Source organism: Taeniopygia guttata, chromosome 18 (genome assembly GCF_048771995.1).
Source record: "Taeniopygia guttata chromosome 18, bTaeGut7.mat, whole genome shotgun sequence".
Lineage (NCBI taxonomy): Eukaryota > Metazoa > Chordata > Aves > Passeriformes > Estrildidae > Taeniopygia > Taeniopygia guttata.
Window position 1 is genome coordinate 6,014,502 of NC_133043.1, and position 6,977 is coordinate 6,021,478.

Below are 6,977 nucleotides of genomic sequence, written 5' to 3' on the forward strand. Positions count from 1 at the left end.
TGAAGCACCTGAAAGCAAGTGGGTGGCTCACTAGTGCCCCTTGGGTGGTGGCCAAGGACCTAGAGCTCTAAGTTGAACTCTTCCAAGCTTCTCCCTCAAGGGAATTTCTTTGCTCTCCTGTGGTCTCACAAACTCCCCTTTTCCCCTTGAGTCAGTAATTTCTGAATGTGTAATGCTGGGATAGCACAGAATATTTCAGCAGATGTGCCACCAGAACTTTATACAGAGCAACCCTAACAGTTCCCAAAGTGCCACACTGGTACACTCCACATCACTGTGCCTCTTTGGGAAACCCACAGAACACGTGACTTTTCCTAATGCTCTCAGCTTTTATTTTCAGTCACTCTTTGCTGCTGTGCTCTCATCTTACCTCTGAACTAATGGGAGATTGTTTTATTTACTGCAGTGTTACACAGCAGTGGATCAAATATTGTTACCATCTCAGTTGTCAAGACAGCAACCAACAATCCAGATTTTCATGTTATAATGCAGATTTTCCAGCAGTCACAGCTAACTTGGTACACCTGTGACTGGGTTTAGATGAAAGGGATTTAATGAGTAGTACAGGCTTCTCCCACAAGGCTTGTGGTGTTCCCTATTTCTCAGAAGAGGTATTGGAAGAACTCTGCTAATTAAAAAGGTGACATCATACCTCCTGTTGCTCTTTCACCCTGGGATTTCCTATTCGTTTCTTTAATTAGAACTTTTTGCTAGCCTTGAGCTGACTGATGCTGATGCCCAATATATGTTTCAAGAACTGGCAAATTGCTATTCCAGTAAAAAGCACAGGTATTATCTCCTATTCTCCCTCCCCATTGCTTTTTTAATCCTCCTACATTGGAGATCAGGAAAGATGTCTTGACCTGAAATTTTCTCAGCAGGACAGGATTACACCTACAACAAATCTTCACCACCTATAGTCCAGACAGCCAGCTGAGCCAGCAATGGGCAGCAGTGCCACTCATACCCACGTGCTGGGGGATCCCTCAGGGACCCTTTATCCACCTGCAAAGAGTTTGCAAACTCTGCTTTTCCTCAAAGTGACTTGTCTCCCCTGGGAGAGCAGCAGCTGGGTAAAGTCAGCACCCTGATAACTCTGGTGGTTACAGAAGCCCTGTGCCCATGGATGTGAAGGGAGGGCCAGTCCATGACGTGGGGGAAAATGTGCTTCTTCTTGGATCCTGACATCCCTGCTGACCTTTTCCTGCCATCCCCATGAGATAAGTCTGTGGTTTGTAGCTCTGGCCTGCAATTGACCTGCCCTACTGATGGCTTCATCACAAACTCTATCTTTCTGAGTGTGATTTTCATTTGCTTAAGGTAACAAGCAGCCAGCAGCTGACAGGAAAGGCTCCAGCAGGCCCCCATTTTCAAGCGAAAATGCATCTATTACTTAGCTTTTTATTGCCCTCTGGATGATGGAGGTGCATGATTCCCTTATGCTGAGACAATTTTCCCTAAATATTCACAGTATCCCCTATCCCATTTTTTTGGCTACTGGATACAGGAGCCCAGCTGAGAGATTTCTTGTCTGTGACACATCTGTTTTCATACTGTGGCTCTCTTTAAAGGCTTCATTTTATTAATACTTATAGGAAATAGTGACATATGTAAAGACAGGTTTTTGCTCTCTACTTGTTAGAGCTTGAGTTCCCAACTGGGAGAGACTTTGAGCTTGCTTGCCACCATGAATAATCCCTGCCTTGTCTAGCTGGGACTACAGCAGCTCAAGAACAGTATTGGGCATGGCTATCCATGGAGTACGTGTTCTTATCCCTTGGCTCCAACTTCCTTTAGATAGGTAAGAGTGTCACTGGCATGTTGAACACCAGGACTCTCCACGGGCACAGGGTTGCTACCACAAGTACAAGCAGAAGAAATCTGAATGCAAGGGCAACAAAAAGGAAATGTGAATGAACTGGGAGTTACACATCCCTGGATGTGCACAAAAGATTGCATTTGCAATGGCTGAGAACATTCTGAATGCACCTGAATCACCAAAACTGGCCTTAGGAAGGAGAAAAACTCAGTTAACTGCAATAAGCTTTACCTGACAAGCCCTATTCATTCAGAGTTGCAGGCAGATTAAGTCTCTGTCACTCCAATCCCTTAACGTTATTGGCAAATTTGCAAAGGTGCAATCTGTGACTCACTCGCAGGGCTTTGATGGAGATTTTGAAAGATAAGACTCCTTGTAAACCACAGAGGTATCGCTCTCATTAACAACTGCCAGCTAGCTACTAATTAGCTGCTGATTGAACAGCTGAGACAGTTCAGACAATTTTCAAAGGTTACAACCACCCATTTGTCCAGGGCATCCTCAGCTTCCAAATGAGATGCCTGCAAGATACGCTGTGAAAACACTTTACATAGCCTCAGGGGTTTCAGCAAGGTATTTCATATAATGTGTTATTTCCACCTCTGTCTCCTCATGTACACAGTAAAGTCAAGTTTCTAGTTTGTGAGCTGAATGGTACCAAGATAAAAACATGGATGGGGGCTCAGGATGGTGTCCTAAAGGGATACAGACTAGTGGAGATGCCTCCACTTTCCCACTTGACTCTCTGCTGCCTTGCTGTAATCCATGCTCCTGAATGCACAGCCAGTCACAGAACATGGGGCAGGGGAAGCTATGGTTAAGAGTTGGCAAAGGCAGCTGCCCCGTCTTCATCTCAAGAAGGATCTATTTTCAGCACAACGAAATCCTCCCTCTTCCATGGGAATGTCAGCACTGCAGATCTTCGCCCTCTCCTCGCTACTGTGCAGTAGCTGGAGTCTGAACTCCAGCCTGTAGCTGGAGTCTACCCTCAATCTGCCTCTTCTCTTTGGACTCCCATGTGTTTTGCATTCAGCTGTAGTGGAGCCCAGCCCTGCACAGATAGAAGCATTGCCAGAAAGTTAATAGAGACACAATCAATTTTCATTCCCTTTTTTCATCAAGATGTTGTTGCTTCTTCCAGCAGATCCTTCCTTTCCCAAGGATAGATCTGCTGTTGCTCCTCCAAGCCTTCCCAGAGTAACACTGCAGCTCCACTAGGAAATTCAACATGTCCGGGAACTTAGGCCAATTGGCATGGAACTGTTTGTGCTTATAGAAGTAAACTATTTCTGTATCAAGCATGGAGAGGCTGGATGCAGACTGTATTGGGAAGGGTCCCAGAAAATGCCAGCTGTCCACTTATGACTTTAAATCTGTTTAGGAGATGTGTTGTTGGCACAGGTCAAAAGCTTGACAAGAAATGTGGTAATGATTTATCAGTATAAGTGATTGGCTGCCCCTGTCTGCAAACGTTCCCTGGCACGAGGCAGCGTTCTAGGAAAGGCAGCATGAAATGGACTTTTCTCCAGTAGGACAAAGGGTAACAGTTTTGAATTGAAAAACAGTTATATATTAGACATTAGAGAGAAAATCTACCCTGTGAGGGTGGACAGGCCCTAGCACATGTTGCTCAGAGAAGCTGTGGCTGCCCCTGGATCACTGGAAGTGTCCCAGGCTAGGCTGGAGGAGGCTTGGAACAGCCTGGGATAGTGGAAGGTGTCCCATGGTTCTTTCAGGCTCTTTCCAAATGAATCCATTCTAGAATTGATTCTCTAATTTCACTGCAGGAAATTGAAGAATTGCTATCAGTATTGGTAGTTTCAATGACACAAAAACTTTGGATAGCCACTGATTTTCTTCTCACATTTATCTCCATTTTGACCTATATAGACGTATTCCAAATTACTTTTTCTTTCCCACTTTGCCTTGAAACTTCAATGTAATGTTTAGTTTATTTGCCTTGATATTATTCACTGAGATTACTTCTGAAATTCCTAGCCTGTGAACATGGAGCCAAGATGGAAAAAAAAACACAAACCAACACACCACTATTCTCTCAAAGATTACTTTAGAGGGTTTCAGCTTATTGTTTCCATATGTTTTAGTTTAACTTTTTAAGCTAAATTCCTCTTCAATATTTCTTACCTGTGTTTCCATTGTCTTTGTGTATTTTCCTAGTTCAAAACACTGCTGTAAATATTGATTAAGTCCCTGCAAAACCTTTGCTAATATATAAATCTTCTCTTGGAAGACTTAGGCAAATCTCTGCTAATATCATTGGTTGTATCATCTGCCAAACTTCTGACATGTATCCAAGTCATTCATGGCACCATGCTATTTTAGAATGATTTTATCAATACATTTTCAAGCAAGATGTGCAAATCACCTACATTTTTCATATAAATTCTCTTCCTTTATACTTGTTGCTTTTTTTAGTCAAAATGTCAAAAACTGTCAACATTTTTCAGTTGGCCTGTAGCTCTCTCTTCCAATGAACAAGGTGTTTTACAGCAGTGTACTAAAATATCAGCAAAAGCATTGTCTCCTTTGTATATTCTTATTTAAGTGAATGTAGAAGACAAGAGTGAAATTTAAAAAAAAAATTTAAATATTCATTTTTATGTTTACAGCATACCAAATGTAATGTAAGCAACGGACTTCCCCTGGACCAGAAAATATACTCTGAGATGTCACCAGGAGTTGTCAGCTGGGATTTGTTAGACCAAGATAACCAGATTTGTGAAGACTAATGATAGTTCACTAAAACAACTAAGACATTGAAATGTCTTTTTATATTGAAAGTTTTTCTAGTAGTTTGCAATGCAATTATGCAGTAGTTAGAAACACTCAGAGTAATGCCATTTCCCTCTATCATGCTTAGAGTGAACAGATATTTATGCTGCCTGCCCATACCTTTTGTCTTCCTGCTCTGTTGAAGCTTATAGGGAATTGATGATGACTTTAGCATCTCTCAGTCACACAATGTCAAATAAGATGAATCTGGACACATTAATTCAGCTTTTCATTCCAGCTATTTAATTATGCTTTTACTTTGTCCTGATATTGAAACTGTAATTATTTAAATCTCATTCCATACTGAAATGCATCTAGTTATAGATTGTTGGAGTGTAATTTGTCCTTGAGTTCATCAGATATTGAATGTTTCCTACAAGACACGAGGCTGAAGTCCTCCAAAGCTATTAGTTAAGCTGTCTCTAAATTATCACCTGCTTTTGAAAGAAATAGAACTTCCCATTCCTGGCAAGATGCTGGCATTGCAGGAGCATGTTTACAGCACGGCCACTGAGATGGCACGGCTTCTGTCATATGATACATCTTTGGGAGCCATGACTCTCCTTGCTACTCAGGTGGACAGAGCATGCCAGAACACCATTAAGATACTTCTAATTCTCCACTGAACTCTGAGTTTTCTGAATCAACTCAAATGTAAGACCACATTCTTCAATACATGTAGTACTGCCCCAACTATGCTTGTCAAAAGTTACCTGCTGTTGAGTAGGACCAGAGCTAGACCAGGAATAAATATACTGAAGAATTTCAGTTTTATTAACATATCTTGTTGAGATCATATCCACTACCTTGATCCTAGATCTTGTGAAGCAAATATTGCAGCACTGCAAACTCTTGCTGTGCTAGCTCAGCATGATCTTATTTCCCTCTGTGCTTGTACATGGAAAGAGACTTGACAGGGACAAGGAAAAGGGTTCAGGTATATATCACCCTGCAAACGGTGGGCAAAGAGCAGCAGACATTAATATCAGAGAGAACACACAAGAAGAAATTAATTTCTCCAACCATCCCCTGCTGAGTTTCCATTAAGTTTCCTGGCAGCAGTGGGAATCAGCGACTTCTGTTCTCAGCTGTTGCTGTAACCTTAAAAGGGCCCTGAAAGGCTCCCTTGAAGGTCACATTGAGAAGATGGGTCAATGCTGCACTAGATGTGTGTCTTATGGAAAAGGCAGCAGGACAGTTTCTTTTATGACATATATTTTATAATATTTTAGAAGAGCTCAGTACATAGGCATTTTTTCCAGCTTCCCTGGTAGAGCACAGATAATTCTATTCTTCTCCATGTACACTGAAAATTACCTGAATTTGTCATTATGCCTGTGCATATAAACATCATCAGGTTTGTTTCATAGGAGAGGTGTTCCAGTTCTTAGCCCTCCTTTGGAACCACTGTAACTGGTCCAGGACTTTCTTGTGATAACTTCTTTTTCAAGTGATAGAGGAGCCAATATAGAGGAGGATTGTGTTGGACCTGTTATCACCAACAAGGGGCTGATGGGGAATGTGAAGCCCAAGGTCAGCCTTGATTGAAGGGACCATGAAATGGTGGAGTTAGAGATCCTTGGGGCAGGAGGAGAGGACACAACAAGCTCACTGCCCTGGACTCCAGACTTTGGACGTTTCAAGGATAACTCGGGAGGGATGCATCTCGGCAAAGAGGAAGTCAGTCAAAAATGCCAGGACATGTGCATGGATGAACAAGGAGCTCCTGGATGAGCTCCAAAAGAAAGCCTACAGAGGGTGGGAGCAGAAACAGGTAACTTGGGAAGAATATAGAGAAATTGTCCAAGCAGCCAAGGAGCAGAGGAAAGCTAAGGCTGTGATAAAATCAAATTTGGCCAGGGACATCAAAAGCAACAAGAAAAGCTTATGTAGGAATGTAGGTGATAAAAAGAAGATATGACAATTTGGGCTCTCTCTGGAAGAAATCAGGTCACCTCATTTCCTGGGATCAAGAGAATGCTGAGGTACTCAAAGGTGTTTTTGCCTCTGTGTTAGCCAGCAAGATAAGAAACAACTGAGGTCCTGTCCTGTATATTGGTATTTTCTGATTAATTAAAACATCATTAGAAAAAGAAAGAAACATCTATTGTTAAGCTGCACTGATCTACATAGCAGAAATCACAGCACATCTTATGATACTCTCCTTAGCACAAATCCATGTGCTTATTATTCTTTCTTGGAGAATCTCCCACTTCTTTTGCAAGTGTACAGATTGATAAATCTGCACTAATGTAGGTACGCTCCTCTTCATGTATCAGAAGTGACCTCACATTTCTCTCTGAGACCTACTCCAGTAGTTCAGCTACACCCAGCCTCTTATTTACATGACAAAATATTTGTCCCT